The sequence below is a fragment of the Berghia stephanieae genome, chromosome 1 (genome assembly GCF_034508935.2).
Source record: "Berghia stephanieae isolate SIO BIC M18660-M18661 chromosome 1, UCSD_Bste_1.3, whole genome shotgun sequence".
Lineage (NCBI taxonomy): Eukaryota > Metazoa > Mollusca > Gastropoda > Nudibranchia > Aeolidiidae > Berghia > Berghia stephanieae.
In genome coordinates, this window is record NC_088360.1 from 133,484,245 (window position 1) to 133,505,008 (window position 20,764).

The 20,764-nt window shown below is 37.2% G+C and overlaps 1 protein-coding gene across 5 annotated transcripts in view; it reads left to right on the forward strand.

Annotated features, from left to right (window-relative positions):
- Positions 1-5,481, forward strand: part of LOC144963242 (inositol-trisphosphate 3-kinase A-like) — a 229,350-nt gene extending 223,869 nt beyond the window's left edge. For all 5 annotated transcript variants that reach the window (XM_078897093.1, XM_078897091.1, XM_078897095.1 and 2 more), the window contains 2 exons: positions 1-556; positions 1,526-5,481. The exon at positions 1-556 is cut by the window's left edge and continues 323 nt beyond it. The gene's annotated coding sequence lies outside the window, so the exon portion shown is untranslated. The remainder of the gene's footprint in view (positions 557-1,525) is intronic.
- The last annotated feature ends 15,283 nt before the right edge of the window (positions 5,482-20,764 follow it).

A 20,764-nucleotide genomic window follows, 5' to 3' on the forward strand; every position in this document is an offset into this window, starting at 1 on the left:
TGTACGCTGATAAATTGCATTTTGATGTTAAAATTTGGACAGAAATTTTTTTTACTTCAAATATCGTTAGATTAAGATGGCCGCAACTTGGTAGAATGGGGGTCTCGATAGCTCAGTTGGTAGAGCACTCGCTTCATACACACAAAGGGACCGAGATCGATCCCTGGTGCAGTCGAGATTTTTTTTCTGACCCCCCTCTGTCCACCCAGGAGTGAATGGGAAGCTGAGTCTGTTAGATTTGGTAGAAAGTTCTTTGTTATAAGACTAGCGTCCTATTCAAAGGATAGCAAGCAATTGCTATTGTCCATTTCATGCTAATGCTATTGAAACAGGGATAAACTCCGGCTCCAAGGACTGAATGGCTCTGATGGACTCGTGAACTTGGTGGAATGTCTCTAATCTGATACCTTAATAGAAGTCATAGGTTTAAGCCATATTAGATGTGTGTGTGGGGAGGGGGAAGGGGGGGGGGGGGGGGGGGGTCTCATCCTAATAAATGTTTATTTGAAGTTATCTGTCCAAATTTTAAAACAGTCAGTTTATCAGTTTAGGGAGCGTTCACATATTACGTCATCAGCTAGGGGGGGAGGGGGGGTCTACCAAATGTTGACATGTGTTGACATGGGGGGGGGGGGGGGGTCAGACCCAAGATGATGTCATCAAAACATAGGCAAATTAGGCCTATTTTATTAAATGCAAGAGCTTCAAAAATGGCATTCCAAATAAATTAGCAAAAAGGTGGAATCATCAAAACCGATTGAACTGCTCAAACTGCTTGCTACCATTCAGTTTTGATTCTGAAAAGTATGATGAGTATTGCCCATCTCTCAAGAAACAAGATGGGAAGGGGGTATCACTTCTCAAAAGGCGAACTTGCCCTAAATGTTCATTGTATCACTCCTCGATCACAGCAATGAAAGACCATTCACGTAAATGCGGCATACAAGAAGAACAGCAAATGGGAGAAAGTGATGACGATGAAGATGAAATTGATGATACTATTTATAGTACATTGCCAGAGGTCCAAGGCAGACACATTTTTGAATCAATTAATTTTATGTTTGGAAATTGAAACAGAAATTCATTCCACTAAAAGACTAATATGCTATAAAATAATTTGCCTCCTATACTATTTTAAATTACACTTTCTGAAAATTTTTTAATAGCACCTGCACCAAGTAGCCAATTTAAATAATGTTTGTTAGATTTTATCTTTGCAAATTTAAATTTTATGTCCCCATTGTATCGTAAAACATAAATTATCAACAGTTTCTGAAATTAATAAAATGTCTGAATGTGTTTTATCAAACGCTGATAATCAATGTTTATGGTTTGAAAAATGAATAATAAATATTGTGAAATTAAAGTTATCTTTTAGTTTTTATTAAATTAGATGACGTCATCATCTGTTGGGGGAGGGGGGGGGGTCAGGTCAATGATGACAAGTGATGACTTGGGGGGGGGGGGGGGGTCTAAAAAGGGCAAATTTTTGATGACGTAATATGTGAACGCTCCCTTATGGTAGAGTTGTAGAAGAAGAAGAAGATGGTGACGTGTAGATTTGTAATAAAGTATATGTGTGAAATCTGTGAAATGATGAGGTTGTCGTGGTGAACGAAAACCTTTTAAATGATACGTGTATTGGCAAGAGTTTGTGGATGTAGGCTGTGAGAACACTGCATATTGTTGTGTGTAAAATTAGGCATTGGAAGTGTTTCATATTGTCTGTAAAAGTAGGCTGTGAGAAAGTTGCATTTGTATGTAATTCTGTATTGCAATTGTATGTAAAAGCAGGCATTGAGAAAGTTTCATACTGTATATAAAAGTAGGCAGTGGGAATGCTTTATATTGTGTTTTAAGGTTGTTGTCGGTGAGAATTTATCGAACTATGTGTAAAAGTAGGCTTTGAGATTGCTTCTTATCGTGTGTAAAGGTAGTCGGTGTGAATATATCAAACCGTGTGTAAAAGTAGGCAGTTGTCGACTTTCTCCTATCACTGATGAAGGTGTTGTTGATATAAATAAGGCATAACATAATCGAAGTATATTACTTGTTTAGTGAAATAGTAGTGTTCTTCTAAAACAAATGGTTGCTGAAAGCAATGATGTGCGATAATGCATCAAACTATTGCTATTATTATTTAAACGGGTGGACATAGATGCCCATTTTATCAAACTTACCGTAAATTAAGTTATTTGTGAAACTTAAATTTAAATTGACATATAATATTTTGTTTGTTTTTGTTGGGGAGAATAAGTGTAATTTAGTAAGCTGAAATAAAGGGAAAAGAAAATAAGGAAAAGAGAAGGATTAAAATTTATAATTTCTGTTTACTTTGCCTTAAATTTACGTTTCGGCATTGAGTGTATTCTGACATTATAACAGTTTGATACAAGGGATCAGGTTTTATCATCTTAAACGTTGTATTTATTTACACAATATGTTTTGTCTATAATGTGTTTTAAATAAAATATGTTAGTTATATAGGATGAGATTAATTGTCTTGTGGGGGAAGTAGAGAGAGAGAGAGAGAGAGAGAGAGAGAGAGAGAGAGAGAGAGAGAGAGAGAGAGAGAGAGAGAGAGAGAGAGAGAGAGAGAGAGAGAGAGAGAGGGGGGGGGCGGGGTGATGTAAAAGGAGAGAGGTGGGACAGATAAGTAAATGAATGAATGAATAAATGAGATATATATATATATTTCAATTTTAATATTTATATGTAAATATGATATTTAATAAAGACCTAAAGAAATAAACTCGACTCTTTTTTTGTAAGTCGTTTTTTTTTCTTATTATTATTTTCACTGACACGAAATGTGAGTTTGTTACGTTTTTTTTTTCTTCGTAATTTAATATTTTATCTTAGATTTCATGCCATAACCAATAACATTTCTCCTGATTAATATGTTTGTATTTGCTCTTTTTGAAAATATCAAATAGATAAATAAGGAAGCAGGCACCAATGTAAGGTAAAGAACTGAACAAATGTGTATGAAAGGTAGCAAACAAAGTAAGAAAGAAAATACAACCTCAGACCTATTGGTTACCGGTCAGATGTGCTATCAATAATCAGGAGGTCTGAGGTTCGATCCCCAATCGAGGAAAACTGATTTTTTTTGGGGGATGTTTTGTTTCTTTTATTTTTCTTTCTGGCTTTGTCGTGTCAGGCACCTTTCAAACAAACGTGATCGGACAGGGCTGATATTTGAACTTGTAGTTTGAGAAATGCAAATATTCTTGAACAAAATAAATCTTTGAGACGCTGAATAAAATAATAATGGTTACAAATACCTCATCTCCCTTTCGTTATCCAAAGTTATCGTGTACATATATGCAGGTCTGATAACTAAACACAATTATGGGCACGTTTTAACATTGTTGTAATGGATTATGTTTTACGTTGATTGAAAGTATTCCCATTTCAACAATGAGCACATAATAATTCAGGTTATCAGACCTGCAAATAGGAACACATCGTCCTAAGTGTATCTTTATAAAGACAAAGGTTGTGTTCTAAGAATCTTGAAATGTAATATATAATTTATTCTATTGTAAATCCTTTTTATTCTTTGTAAATGTTTGGGCCTGGGTCGGTGAGCAGTTCAAGACGTGGGAACTCTTGTTGTCTCTTCTACTATCCTGTTGTGACTGTTGTCCCCACCATTGTGGCTTTCTGTTTTTGTCCTGGAAGGTATCAGCCAGATATCTACGGTCTTGGACTTTTCCTGGTGTTCTATGAGATGGTTGTTGATTTTGGAGATCCTCCCAGTTTAAAGCAACTCTGTCTTTGTCGGGAAATTGTCCACTGCTTACGAAAAGGCATTATCCTTACTTTAGAGATAATTGGTTTTTATCTTGCAATTCATCTCCCAGTGATATTTAATGTTAATGTTGTTCATATATTATACCTAAGAGGTTTCAGGTTCAAGCTCTGCTTCAAGCACATCCGTGTATTCCTTGAGCTAGATTATTAACTCACAATGTGCTCATTTTTGGACAGCATGTTTGATTCCTGTTGACACCAGATCTTTTTTTTTTTTTTTTTTACGGATTACCTTAGTATATTCCAAATACACGGGTGACAAAATCTATGGATGTTCCTTGGTTAAAATATCTTGGACCGAGTTCTACAGACTCTCCCATAGTGTGCAGGGAGGTACATGCTGTGTCTTCTATCCCCCCATACCCTTTTTCCAATTGTTTCCTGTCGTTGTCTTGGAATGAGATTACTTAATTTTGTCCTGACCCTGGCTGGAGTTCCTTGGCTGGGAGGGAAACAGTCAAATGTATAGTTATAGTTTTGGGTGATGATATTTTTTTCCTTGTACATCATCTCTCTGTTATGCATTGTATTCTGTTTAGTTTACATATTGTATTATATGATTTGTAAACATTTGAGTGCATTCCTCTTAGTTGCGACCTGTGCTTGTGTCTGGATGAGACATTTGGGTGATCTTAAACCAAGTACTTTGACGGTGTGCTCTTGGTTACTACATCTGTTCCCTATTTGAACCAATTCCCCTTTGTCTCACCTTTTCTTTTGTGCTTTAATTGTAATTCTAGAACTTTTTACTATCCCATTTTCTTCCTTTTTACTGGCGCTGATATGACCTTAATGTGTTGCAAGCGCCGTAAAACCCTTAAAAAAGTTCTACAGACTGACTTGGGTTGTTTTGAGACTCGACACACGTCTAGTTGCTTTTGCGAATCAGATCTTATTTCTGTTTACTATTTGAATGTTTCTCTTGATTTACTTTTCCTATGGCTTCTAAACTGATGAGGTATTTATAGTTCAGACATTATGCTTCTTTGTCCAGTGACATACATAATGTTTTTTTGAAATGCTGTAAGTGCTTTAGGCTAACAAAGAAAAGAAAGAAACATGTGCTACTGAGACTCAGACGCGATTAAGGGTTTGCATCTCAGATTTGGAAATCTTGCAGGTCACCATCCCAGTGGAGACACCGGGATATCTTTTTGTACGACCTTGACATTGTTGTTTAGTAAGAAGACAATTTTTGAGTCATGCAATGATTTGGGGTCTTCTTAGATTCGAGTTAGAGTGAACTCTCCTGAACTGGAAACAAAGAACAGTTTAGTGATTGGGTGAACAGCTTCGTCACGTGAATGGTTTTTGTTTGTAATGACTAATGTTTATTTCGTGGTTTGAAAAAGAATGTTTTATTTTTCGGACTTTGGGGTGGGGAATAAAAAAAAATTTAAAAAAAAAAAAAAAAAAAGGGGGGGGGGGGGGGGGGGAGAGAACATTGCACACATTGAATCTATAAGATTTGGAATTTACTTTATAATATTGATAAGTGTCGTTGAGATAAAAAGTATGTAACAAATCAGAGCTGGTCATTTGAAAAAGTCAGATAGTCTTAATGAGTGTGCCATGAAAAAAATATGAAATGTTTTATTTTATACAAACCAAATGTATGAAAGGGCTGAGAAAGTATGCCCGCAGTCAATTAATCATAAATGCCTGGGTGGGGATCCTGACCTCCCATAGTGGGCAGGGAGGTACATACTGTGTCTTCTATCCCCTTATATCTGTTTTCCAACATGCTGTCTGTCTTTGTCTTGGAATGAGATTACTTGGTTTTGTCCTGGCCTGGCCAGAGTTCTAGCTGGGAGGGAAACAGTCAAATGCATAGTTATTGTTTTGGGAGATGATATTTTTTTCCTTGTAAATCATCTCTCTGTTATGCATTGTATTATGTTTAGTTTGCATATTATATTATATGATTGGTAAACATTTGAGTGTATTCCTCTTAGTTGGGACCTGTGCTTGTGTCTGGATGAGACTTTTAGGTGATGTCAAACTAAATACTTTGGCGGTGTGCTCTTGGAATCTACATCTGTTCCCTATTGAACCAATTCCCCTTTGTCTTCCCTTTTCTTGGATGCTTTATTGTAATTCTAGAACTTTTTACTATCCCATTTTCTTCCTTTTTACTGGCGCTGATATAACCTAAATGTGTTGCAAGCGCCGTAAAACCCTTAAAAACAAAAGCAAACAATCATAAATGCAAAATACTTGAAATGTTGCTGCGGTCTGAATTCTTTCTTTGTTTTCTGGTCTAAATACGTGACATGATTTTAGTTGAATAATATGCATCTTATAGATCTACGAGTGGCTATTGTGCTATCACAAATAAATTGCCCGCATGTGATTTAAATGATCAATAAAGCCATATTAACCATTACATTAAGTGTTGAATCGTCAGTCGTTATTCTTAGTTTGATATGTTTTTTTTGGTAGTGATATTGACAAGACTGAAACTTCGTGTTTACAAGTTCTATGATCTGTCATGGTTCTGTCAAAGTGAGGTGTTGGCCTATTGAGTAATCCATTCAATTTTGATCATTCTTTTTCTCTCTGTCCACAACAATGAACGCCGGCCATAATGTTAGTTATTGTATTTTCATATTGAGGTGATGATAATACTTTAATTTTTTTAAACCATTGGGTTTTTTTGTTGTTTTTTGTTTGTTTGTTTGTTCTATTATCGTTTTTATCCAACCAATGAGAATCTTGAACTAAAATCGCAATATTTATAGCATTTTGATTGGTTGGGCATAAAGTGAAAGTAGGAACAAGCACCACCGGCTTTTCTCCGAAGGTTCTCGTACTTTAAACATTTCATCTCTTTCTCGATTCATAATTACAAGCTTTAAACCTTGAAGGGGTCATCATTGAATTCTAATCCAACAAAAAAAGATACACATTTCTTTGGATTTTGAGGCTCAACTACAGTTAGTTGAGAAATTCTGAAATGATCCGTCGTTTGGTACGCCAGAAAACGAAATCCATTGCGTATTCATTAAATCATGAGGGTGGCGTTTATTTTCATCACGTGTTAAGACTGAATGCAATGATCATGCAATTCCCTTATAATTACGCAATTGTAAGATAATCTCTCTTTAATCTGGTTGAACAAACAATTCACATTAAACATATAACTGGCCTATTCATTAGTATACACTCGGGCACGAATACCTCGAACCTAATTATTTCGGGACATTGGAATGTGTTCTGGGTAACCGTGTTCAAGGAGACCGTGCTCGATTGTAGTACAAAATCAATCATTCATAAAACTCTTACATTCATTTGTTTATTTCTGTGGTAATTTCTGAGAGGTGACGAATAGATGAGTTGTTAAATAGCTTTTTGAACTAAATGTATGTACATGTTCTTGTTAAAACACGGTGCATAGACACTCAAAGAAGTGTCTACTAATGTGAAGTGTATATAATATAACACGAATGAATAACTAACCTTGTATATAGTATAAAATAGCCATCATTATTTTTTATACGTCATTTAAACGTTTTATTCTATTATTTATCACGACTGGTTTATCAGCTCTCTTAAGTTTAAACGCTATACCGTTTGAACCTAGGAGAAATTTGATTACGTCATATAATGTGATATATTAAGCCTAAGAGAAAGATAACCGCAGTTGTGAGAGTGTGAAATCCAATGGCTGTATGAGTAATCTCTGTTGTTTGAAAATGAGAATAAATGTAAAATAAATATTGCCTTTTTTTTCATAATAACAGGAAATACTTCTTTTGGCTTTATTTCGAGAGAAGGCTTCAGTCGCAGAGCCGCTAGCGTTGTATAGTGAGCATCTTTCCGTCGCAAGAAGCGATGGTTTGGGCCCTGTGTGATTTTGGTCTCATCAGTCTTGTTGAGGGCACCGACGAAGTCTTTTGGCCACAAAAGAAAACAAATCGTGAGTTGCATTCAACAATTCAACCAATGGGATCATTTGTTTCCTAGAACACTATTAAAGACAACTGACTGGGCGGTCCACAAACCTAAAAATGACGTCAAATTTAAATATGAATCTTAATGGGTTTTAGCGTTAGGCTATAACGATGGCTACGGTGTGACTCAGCAGACCGCAGTCTCTACGGCGGTAGTATGAGTTCTTCAATAATGCTCTGCTCCGACAAAGTACATATTTTTTTTTTCAGATTTACTACAAATACCTGATGTGGACTAATCTTAATATTGGAACTTTTAACTTAAGATCTATTAAAAGTAACATTCGAAAGGAACAACTGTGTCAAGATTTAGAAAGTTATAAAATCGATGTGTTGTGTTTACAAGAGACGAAGATCCAAGATGGCGTCGACCAAACAATAAATGGTCACAGACTGCTGTGCTTTGCTTCCAGTTCACCTCACTATGGATGTGGATTTCTCATAAACAAAAACTGCAGGGATTTGACTAGTGACGAATGGAATGTTTCGGACAGAATATGTGTTCTTGAGCTTAAGTGTAAGATCAATTCAAGGAACCAGAATAACGATAACAAAGACGATCACGGTAAGAAGACGTTCACTATCTCAATCGTAAATGTTTACGCACCAACAAGTCAACGCGCAAAACAATACCCAGAGGAAACTGATAAATTTTACAAAGACCTAGACGATACACTGAACAAAATAGGAAACAAATCAATATTAATAATTGCTGGAGATTTTAATGCCAAAGTAGGAAAACGTCTCGACAGTGACACACTATGTTTAGGATCATACTCAAAAGGAAAACGTAACGATAACGGAGAAAAATTAGTCCAGTTCTGTGAACAGAGAAAACTTTTCATAACAAACAGTGCTTTCAACCACCCATCAAGACACCAGACAACATGGGTAGGACAAAGGAAAGACCAAACCCAAGACAAAATGATAACAATACACAACCAAATAGACTATATCATATGTCGACACCGCCATAAACACTACTCAACCAACTCGCGATCATACGGTGGTACACTGCTAACATCCGATCACAAACTTGTAAAAACGAATTTCAACATAAATGTGTACAGACAACGAAGACAGAAAGGTAAAACGGCAGTCAAAATAAACACGGCAAAAATAGTAAATGAGCGAGAATGTCGCATTCATTACCAATATGAACTTAACTCAAGTCTATGGAAAATAAAGCAAAACAGTAATCCAAACAATGAATGGAAAGAGACGCAAGCGGCAATGAAATATGCGGGGGAAGAAAGTGCAGGCTCTATTAATACAACTAAGAACAAACCAAATCGAACGCCTTAACATCGCTATTAACGAACTATCGCGGCAACAAAAAGAACTTAGGATCAGGATACAAAACACGAAAGACTCGGAAGAAATAATAAACCTGAAAACGGAACGAAACACAATACTGCATTCAATTCGATCACTTACAATAAAACACAGAAACGAGGAATTAGACAAAAAAGTGGAAGACATAGAAAAGTCCAAAAATAACGCATCGTCTATGTTCAAAGCGACGAAATCTCTGAACCGAAAACCATTCGAGAACCCAAAACTACAGGATAAATTTGGCAAACAGACAACAAATCCCAACGATATCCTTGACATTGTAACTGACCACTTCCAGCAGAAATTTCACAAACAAGTCTCACAAATATCGCCCTTCTCAGGAAACCCTAGAGACCTAAACAACCGCATCACAACAACTGAAGTTAGAAATAGCATAAAGTGCCTAAACAATAACAGATCCCCAGGCGAAGATGAAATTCCCGCTGAATTGCTGAAATGCGGTACCCTCTCCCTGGATCTGAGCATTGCAAACATAATGAACAAAACATTCTCAACACACAAAGACTGGGACATAAACAGCGGTGTCCTAATTACAATACAAAAACCAGGAAAAACGAAAGGACCCGTAAACAACCTGCGCCCAATAACATTACTGAATACCATAAGAAAACACTGTCAACTATTGTCCTCAACAGAATTAGACCGAAAATAGAAAATTATCTATCACATAGCCAAAGCGGGTTTCGCCAAGACCGAAGCACATCGGACGTTGTATGGACACATAAATGGTTGGCAGCAAAGGCACTCAAAGAAAACATATCCATAACAATAACCGGAATCGATATTTCCGCAGCCTTTGATACGATCGACAGAGGAAAACTTTTGGAGATATTAACAGAAATAGTAGACGAAGACGAGCTCCGAATAATCCGATTTCTCCTCAGCAACACAAAGATACAACCAAGGATATACGGGGCCACAAAACAGACGCAGTTCGAAAGTAACATCGGGACCCCCCAAGGAGATAGTCTGAGCCCGATTCTGTTCACAATATACTTAGAACACGCTCTGAAAGAAGTTCGAAAAGTCATTCCAAAACCAACGACTCATATTGAGAATGCAATCCCTAGAGAAATCGCCTATGCAGATGATGTCGATTTTATTGGATCAACACCAGCAAATATAGACATCATACAAAATACCCTCATGAAATATAACCTCCAAGTCAATGCCAATAAAACCGAATTTACAACAATATCGAGGAACAAAGAGGAATGGAAAAGAACAAAGAAAGTCGGCTCACTAATTGGAGACACCGAGGATGTACAAAGAAGAAAACAGCTATCAAACGCCGCACTCAGTAAACTCACCAATGTATGGATTAGAGGTGACAAAATAAAGAGAAAAACCAAACTGAAACTGTACCATGCTCTTGTAAAACCGGTACTTCTGTATAACTGCGGCACTTGGGCGTTGACAAAATCCGAAGAAGAACATCTGGATGCCTTCCATCGCACACAGCTAAGAAGGGTACTGGACATCAAATACCCCAAAAAGATCTCAAATGAATCACTCTATAAGATCACAAAAGAAAGACCAATCTCCCTTGACATTTTACAACAACGATGGCAACTTTTCGGTCACATACTACGCAGGGACAAAAACATACCAGCAAACCAAGCCATGTCGGGATACTTCCAAAAACACGGGAACCTTTTCAGAGGAAGACCGATCACAACACTCCCTGTGATCCTAAACAAAAACCTCACAAAACTTGGACAAAGCATTAGTCTCATAACGGCAGGGGACCTTGAAAATCTGAGAACCCTAGCAGAGGACCGGCAATATTGGAGACACCTCACACAGGAAATACTGGAAACAGCCAAGGCGACCCGATCTTTCGGTCGAGACGCGAAAGGCATCTAAGTCAAGTTAAGTCAGTCTACAAATATTTCTCAATTGAATTCAGTAGTCTGATGTCACGCCGCCCGGCAACGGCGGCCATCTTGGTTCTAAACAAAGAAAATCATTACTTGTTATTCTTCATGCTGGCTAGAACTTTTCATATATGCCTATTGATCAGAATGTGTAAAAGTCAAAACATGATCAAATTTATGTTTTTATTCCTCTGGATACGCTTTTATGCTCGCCGGGGAAATATTTCGTACGGGCGTCCGCCATTGTTCCGATAGTTTAGAGCCAGTGTTACTAAGTTACCATGCGTCATTAGGAAGGAAGTGACGTTATGACTTGAAGAGTATTAGAATGACCCTCAAGATCCCGATGAATCTCATTCCTGATTTTGGCCAGTTGGTGGTCATTGGAAACGATTAGTATCTGCAGCCAAAGTTTTCTGGCCGAAAAAACAACAACAAAATCATAATTATGTGTGAGGCTGAAAACTGAGTGCATTCATTTTCCACTTGCCCTCCATTTGACCTTTCCTCTTAGTCGGTCTCTTGTGTTTTATCAAAGCAAAGTGAGTGCAACTCCCTCGTTTTTAGTTGTCGAACCGTACAGGATCGACCGCGAACGTTTTATCTCGGAATAAAAATTTCTTACAGTTTCCTGCCAACAAAGTGAAACAATACACGGAGTTTTCTTTGTTATTGTTTAAAGAACACCTTTGGATGATCAATTCTCACTAAATAAATATTTGAATAATAATATAAACGTTTAAGGTTACACGTAGTTTTGTTTGCAGGTATGTTTCGTGTCCTTGTCCATAAATTACAGAAATGTGTATAGCGTCGATGACACACTGGTTATTCACGAACTGGTGAGGAAATTGAATGCACTCAGTTTACAGCCAAAGTCAGAAAACAGCGGAAGAAAATAACACATAGATACCATTAAACGTTTTTAAAGCCTAATAGCTCTTTAACGATACGATATATACGATGAAAAGTTATAAGTGAGTTTAGATTAAGGAAGCGAATGTTATTTATAAAATGTTCCTATTTCTGTGTTACACACGATATAAAACATATTCTATTGTGTTTTATGCCATTTCGTGTGTTATGTTTGTCCTTTCACGAGGCAATCCACACGACTACGACATGTTTTATTTAATCTTTTCATGATGATGTATAGACACTGACTTGTTACACCAGAAAATGATTATGAACTCTTATCATATTGAATATTTTAATTTAAAAATAAAAACAACTTTCTGCAAATAATCTTGTCTTTTCTTGCTTTTTTTTTTTAATAATTTTTACTATGGACTGAATGCGGTTTCAGCCTTATCCAGTCCCTTGAGTACCTTGACTATATGTAATAAAAACAATAACAAAAAATACCAAGAACAACAACAGCAAAAGCAACAACGACAACAGCAATAACAACAACAACGAGCACAAGAATAAAATGAAAAAAAAAAAAAAGAAATCCGCTGTCAATAATTTTGTGTATGTTATGGGAGGTAACCAAGAAATTAAAGCAATATGCACTGGTAATAATATGTTACCTCCCCTGTAAACCAGGATTTGATGTTATTGTCCGTTTCATAATCCAAACGGAAATTTTTCTCTCCAAGGCGGTCTGTTGTTTGGTCCTGATGCAAGTCTATTCCATATTTATTCAGTACAAGTGCCCTCACGAGATGAAAACGTTTGTGCGGTTATGTGGTCTTGTGGTAATGATACTCGCTTTCGGATCGGAAGGTCCTGGGTTCGAACCTCGCTCGGCGCATAGTTGAGTCCTTGGAAAAGGCTTTTTACTCACACTATTCTATCACCGTATTCATGTGTAAAATGATACATAGCCGTTAAAAGCGTTGTCTCGTTCTACATGTTACGAGTTGCTGTTGGTTAGGGGACCCTTTGTAAAGCGCTTTGAGCACGTTTAGTGGATATTGCAAGATATAAAAGCTCAATTAAGAACAAATCCAGAACAAAATCGATGGATAATAACTTCATACAAGGAACCAAATACAGAGGGCGTACATCAACTTCACCTCCAACAACATTGAATCAAGATCTCAAAATATATCCAAAATCTTTAGACAACAACACAAGAACTGATTTCAACAACACAAGGAAACATTCAATTGGCTCAGCACCTTAACATTAACACGTATGCCATTCAAAAGCTAGGACTTGCACAAAGCAGAGATTTATGGAGGCAAATTACTAAGTCGGGTTTTAGCTGGTAACGAATGCCATACGAACCACGCTCAGCAAACTTTGTTCTTGGGATATTTTTTCCATTAATTTGCGAAGAAATGGGGTATCGCAGAGATCAAGTTGACTTATATTCCCTAACAAGGCATTCAAGGTATTTGGGTGATGTATGGCGAAGGTAATTGTAAGCAAAACATGCGATTTTGTATATTATTCTTTTCTCTATAAGAAGCCAGTGTAGTGACTTAAGGACCGGTGTTATAATATGGTCCCAGGGCTTTGTCCTTTATAACTATACGAGCTACTACTGCTACTACAACTACCACTACTACAACAACAACAACAACAACTACTACTACTACTACTACTACAACTACTACTACTAATAATAATAATAATAATAACACCAATACCACTGATACTGCAACCACTACTACTACTACCACCACCACTACTACTACGACTATTACTACTACCACAACTACCACTACTACTACAACAACAACTACTACTACTACTACTACCACTACTACTACTACTACTACTACTACTACTACTACTACTACTACTACTACTACTACAACCACTACTACTACTACCACTACTACTACTACTACTACTACTACTACTACTACTACTACTACTACAACTACAACCACTACTACTACTACGACTACTACTAATAATAATAACACCAATACCACTGATACTGCAACCACTACTACTACTACTACTACTACTACTACTACAACTTCTACCACTACTACAACAACAACAACAACTACTACTACTACTACTATTACTACTACCAACTGAGCTATTGGGGCTAAGCTTCTGTGTCGAAAAAAAAAAAGAGATAACGCCAACAGCGGAGTTCAAATCCAATCCTCTTGATGTGCGTACAATGCATCATTCATGAGTCCCTTTCACCCAAAACTGTTTCTCGTCAGACGACAGTCCCAAATCAAAAACCAATTCTGTTCCAGGACAAAAACAAAGTAACATGGAAAGGGAAAAGGAAATAGAAGAGACAGCAAGAGAGAGAGAGAGAGAGAGAGAGAGAGAGAGAGAGAGAGAGAGAGAGAGAGAGAGAGAGAGAGAGAGAGAGAGAGAGAGAGAGCGAAAGAAAGAGAGAGATAGAGAGAGAGACAGAGAGGGAGAGGAAGATGGAGAGAGAAAGAGATAGATAGATAGATATATAGATGGATGGGTAGATAGATAGTGAAAAGGAGAGAAAGAGAGGGATATAGAAGAGAGAGAGAGAGAGAGCGAGAGAGAAAGAGAGAGAGAAGATAGAGACAGAGAGAGACAGAGAGGGAGAGGAAGATGGAGAGAGAAAGAGATAGACAGATAGATAGATAGATGGATGGGTAGATAGATAGTGAAAAGGAGAGAAAGAGAGGGAGATAGAAAGAAAGGGAGAGAGAGAGAGAGAGAGAGAGAGAGAGAGAGAGAGAGAGAGAGAGAGAGAGGGAGAGAGGAAGATGGAGAGAGAAAGAGATAGATAGATAGATGGATGGGTAGATAGATAGTGAAAAGGAGAGAAAGAGAGGGAGATAGAAAGAAAGAAAGAAAGAGAGAAAGAGAGAGAGAGAGAGAGAGAGAGAGAGAGAGAGAGAGAGAGAGAGAGAGAGAGAGAGAGAGACAGAGACAGAGAAGAGAGAGAGAGGAGAGAGAGAGAGAGAGAGAGAGAGAGAGAGAGAGAGAGAGAGAGAGAGAGAGAGAGAGAGAGAGAGAGAGAGAGAGAGAGAGCTCCTCCCAGTGCAGCCTAACAAGTGATATCGAAAGACCTATGCTGAGTTTTCATCAAAAGCAAAAAGTATACATTATTAAATAAATTGTCCCAAGGCAAAAAAAATATAATATTTATATGAATACATAAATAATGATGATAATGATATAGAAAATGATGATGATGATGTTTTTTGTTGTTTGTTTTTTTTTAAGGGTTTTACGGCGCTTGCAACACATTTAGGTTATATCAGCGCCAGTAAAAAGGAAGAAAATGGGATAGTAAAAAGTTCTAGAATTACAATTAAGGCACCCAAGAAAAAGTAAGACATAGGGGAACTGGGAAGAAAAAGGAATCAGATGTAGATTCCAAGAGCATACCATCAAAGTACTTAGTTTGATATCACCTGTAAGTCTCACCCAGACACAAGCACAAGATCCAACAAAGAGGAATACACTCAAATGCTTACATTTCATTATACATTTAAAATAACAAATTTAATAATACATAACAGATGATTTACAAGGAAAAAAATATAATCTCCCAAAACAATAACTACGCATTTGACTGTTTCCCTCCCAGCCAAGGACTCCGGCCAGGGTCGGGACAAAACCAAGCAATCTCATACCAAGACAAAGACAGAAAAGCATGTTGGAAAACAGATATAAGGGGATAGAAGACATGGTATGTACCTCCCTGCCCACTGTGGAGGTAGGGAACCCCACCCAGATGATGATGATGACTCCGACGACGATGATGACAACAAAATAAAGAAGACTAGATATATATTGAAGTAGATACACAACAAATTTATTGTGAAGAGGTAATATATATTTATACGTAAAATATATGCAGTATGAATGGAGATAAAACATAAAAAATTCACAACTTCCAAACCATGAATAAACGAATGAAATCAAGAATAAAACTTTACAATCTTCATTTGCATTATTTACATTAACAACGGAGTAGAAAACAGCTCTAAAACACTCCCAGACTTGTTATTGGTGTTTGTTTTTTAAGGGTTTCACGGCGCTTCCGACACGTTTAGGTCATATCAGCGCTAGTAAAAAGGAAAAAATAACTGGATAGTAAAAACATTCTAGATATACAATTAAAAGGACTTGATGAAAAGTAAGACAAAGGTGAAATTGGTTCAAATAGGGAACAGATGTAGATTCCAAGAGCACACCATCAATGTACTTAGTTTGAGATCATCTAAAAGTAAAAGTCTCATCCAGACAGCAGCACAAGATCCCACAAAGAGGATACACACTCAAATGTCTACAAATAAAGTCTCATCCAGACAGCAGCACAAGATCCCACAAAGAGGATACACACTCAAATGTCTACAAATGTTTTAAAAATAAAAAAAATAACAGTACGTACATAAAAGAGAGATGATTTACAAAGAAAAAAAATATCTCCCAAAACTAAAACTATACATTTGACTGTTTCCCTCCCAGCCAAGGATTCTGGCCAGGGTCAGGACAAAACTTAGTAATTATCTCATCCCAAGACAAAGAGCAGAAAGCAATTGAAAAACAGTTACAGGTGGATAGAAGACACAGCAAGTATCTACCTTCCTGCCCACTATGGGAGGTCAGGATCCCCACCCAGAGAAAGCAATTGGAAAACAGTTACAGGTGGATAGAAGACACAGCAAGTACCTACCTTCCTGCCCACTATGGGAGGTCAGGATCCCCACCCAGAGAAAGCAATTGGAAAACAGTTACAGGTGGATAGAAGACACAGCAAGTACCTACCTTCCTGCCCACTATGGGAGGTCAGGATCCCCACCCAGAGAAAGCAATTGGAAAACAGTTACAGGTGGATAGAAGACACAGCAAGTACCTACCTTCCTGCCCACTATGGGAGGTCAGGATCCCCACCCAGAGAAAGCAATTGGAAAACAGTTACAGGTGGATAGAAGACACAGCAAGTACCTACCTTCCTGCCCACTATGGGAGGTCAGGATCCCCACCCAGAGAAAGCAATTGAAAAACAGTTACAGGTGGATAGAAGACACAGCAAGTATCTACCTTCCTGCCCACTATGGGAGGTCGCTTCGATACTTATTTACATAACGAAATAGTCGCATTTTAAAACTGGTTTTAATAGAATTCAACAACCTGGATTAAAACGATTTTCAATAGTAGTTCAGAGTTTCTGAGGATTTTTTGAAAATTGAAAAAAAAAGGGAGCTTTTATATAGCGCAATATCCACTAAATGTCCTCAAAGTGCTTTACATACTGACCAACAGCAACACGTAACATATAGAACGAGACATGGAGCCTGTTAGGCGACATTACAATTTTTTCCCGACAAAGACAGCTGTTAACAGCCAGGTACTTAATTTACACCTGAGTACAGTGAGAGAATGTGAGGAAAGAACCTTTTCCAAGGAGCAAGGCTCGGACTCAGGACCTTCTGATCCAAAAGTGAGTGTCATACCACAAGGCCACATAACCGCATATTCCGAATTGAGAGGAAACGTCGAAAATTTTGGACAGACAAAAAGCAGTTTGGAAAACTAAGGAGAATAGAGGACTCAGCAAGTGACCTCCACCCGGCCATGGGAGGTCAGAAGACCCCCACCCAGCGAGATGAGATGACCTACAACTGTCTGCCTCTCAAGGAAAGATCCCAACAGGGACATGGCCAAACCAGATATAGTTACGATATCATCCAAAGAAATGGAAGATATTCATGATGATCATCAAAAACGAGTAATTCCCATCTTCATTTTGTTTTGTTTGTTCTTAAGGGTTTTACTGTGCCTGCAACACATTGTTTTGTTTTTGTTTTTAAGGGTTTTACGGCGCTTGCAACACATTGTTTTGTTTTTGTTTTTAAGGGTTTTACGGCGCTTGCAACACATTGTTTTGTTTTTGTTTTTAAGGGTTTTACTGTGCCTGCAACACATTGTTTTTGTTTTGTTTTTAAGGGTTTTACTGTGCCTGCAACACATTGTTTTTGTTTGTTTTTAAGGGTTTTACTGTGCCTGCAACACATTGTTTTTGTTTGTTTTTAAGGGTTTTACTGTGCCTGCAACACATTGTTTTTGTTTGTTTTTAAGGGTTTTACGGCGCTTGCAACACATTGTTTTTGTTTTGTTTTTAAGGGTTTTACTGTGCCTGCAACACATTGTTTTTATTTTGTTTTTAAGGGTTTTACTGTGCCTGCAACACATTGTTTTTGTTTTGTTTTTAAGGGTTTTAAGGCGCTTGCAACACATTTAGGTTATATCAGCGCCAGTAAAAAGGAAGAAAATGGGATAGTAAAAAGTTATAGAATTACAATTAAAGCACCCAAGAAAAAGTAAGACAAAGGGGAACTGAGAACAAATAGGGATCAGATGTAGATTTCAAGAGCATACCACCAATGTACTTAGTTTGAAATCACCGACAAGTCTCATCCAGACACAAGCACAAATCCCACCAAAGAGGAATACACTCAAATGCTTACATTATACATTCAAAATAAAAATAATACATAACAGAGAGATGATTTACAATTACAAGGAAAAAAATATCATCTCCTAAAACAATAATTATGCATTTGACAGTTTCCCTCCCAGCTAGGACTCCGGCCAGGGTCGGGACAAAACCGAGCAATCTCACACCAAGACAAAGACAGAAAGCATGTTGGAAAACAGATATAAGGGGATAGAAGACACAGTATGTACCTCCCTGCCCGCTATTGGAGGTCAGGATCCCCACCCAGCTGCAACACATTAAGGTCATATCAGCGGCAGTAAAAAAAGGAAGAAATTGGGTTAGTAAAAATTTCTAGAATTACAATTAAAGCACCCAAAATAAATAAGACAAAGGGGAATTGGTTCAAATAGGAAACAAATGTAGATTCCAAGAGCACACTATCAAAGTTCCTAGTTTGAGATCACCCATGTCTCATCCAGACACAAGCACAGGTCCCCCCCAAGAGGAACACACTCAAGTGTTTACAAATCATACATGATGAGATGATTTACAAGGAAAAAAATATCATCTCCCAAAACTAACTGTACATTTGACTGTTTCCATAACGGCCAGGACAAGACTAAGTAAGTAATCTTATTCCAAGACAAAGACAGAAAGCAATTGGAAAAGAGGTATAGGCGGATAGAAGACACAGTAAATGCCTCCCTGTCCACTATGGGAGTACCTTCAATTTAACTTCTTTCTCATTTGTGCATGTATATATATATATACAATATGTATAAGATTTAAAATTGCAAAATGAAATAAAATTATTAAAATCAAACTGGTTTTGTTTACATTCTATAAAATCGATATAACACATTCTATCAATAACAGTCTGATATATACATATATATTATTTAGATGGTATAGATATTTACAACATAAAACATATAATATATTATTATGACATGATAAAATGTATATGATAATAAAAGATAAAGTAAATTATCTTTCCTTTCTCAGCAAGGATATACGTGTAAATTGTTTGTTTTAAGGGCTAAACGGCGCTTGCAACACATTTGGGTCACATCAGCGCCAGTAAAAAGGAAGAAAATTGGATAGTAAAAACATTCTAGATGTACACTTAAAAGGACTTGAGGAAAAAGTAAGACAAAGGGGAGTGGTTTTAATTGGGAACAGATGTAGATTTCAAGAACACACCATCAGTTTACTTAAGTTTGAGATCACCTTAAAGTCTCACCCAGACACGAGCACAAGATCCCACTAAGAGGCATACACTCTATTGCTTACAAATCATATGTAAAAAAAAAAAAATAATAATAACAGTACATAACAGAGAGATGATTTACAAGGAAAAAAAATATCATCTCCCAAAACTAACTATACATTTGACTGCTTCCCTCCCAGCTAGGGTATCCGCCCAATGCCTGGTCAAAACCAAGTAATCTCATTCCAAGACAAAGACAGAAAGCAAGTTGGAAAACATATATAGGGGATAGAAGACGCAGCATGTACCTCCCTGCCCACGATGGGAGGTCAGGATCCCCACCCAGTAGGTGTAAATTATGCCATTCTTGAAGACCAGTAACGGGATCTACAATGACACTTGCCCTTATATCTACAATGACACTTGTCCTTATTATATCTACAATGACACGTGCCCTTATATCTACAATGACACTTGTCCTTATTATATCTACAATGACACGTGTCCTTATCATTACTCTGTTACCGTTCTCTGAAAAAAAAACAAAAAAACAACCCATATATTTAAAAAAAAAATTTGGCCATAAAACTCGTCCTTCAAATACCTTACCTGAAGTTCCGTCTCCCTACAGAGGTTGAATGTCATGGAATGCCATTTTTTTCACGCTCAAGGGCCATTACCGAGTGATCAATTATCTTTTTGCCAGTTGTTGCCTCCACATGTCCTATCCAGGACTTCCTTGGTTTGCCCCATGCCGTTCTGTCTTTCAAACATCGATGGATTAAAATGAGTCTTTATCTTGGCAACAATATTTGAAGGACTAGTTTCCTGGCCAAAATTTTAAATACGGTTTTTTTTTTTTTTCAGAGTGGGGCAATGTATCAATGTAACTTGATTGTAAAAGTAAAACCCTACACCTACATCTCCTCTCTATAAAATCCTATTAAATTGTATATATCTGTAAATACACAAAAAGAATAATGCTGGTATAGGTAGAAAGTAACAAAATTCTCCAACAAAATCTATACACAAACTAACACGATGTTTACTTTTGCAGGTTTTTTTTTTTTTAATTTTTTTAAAGGGTTTTACAGCACTTGCAACACATTAAGGTCATATCAGCGCCAGTAAAAAGGAAGCTAATGGGATAGTAAAAAGTTCTAGAATTACAATAAAAGCATCCAAGAAT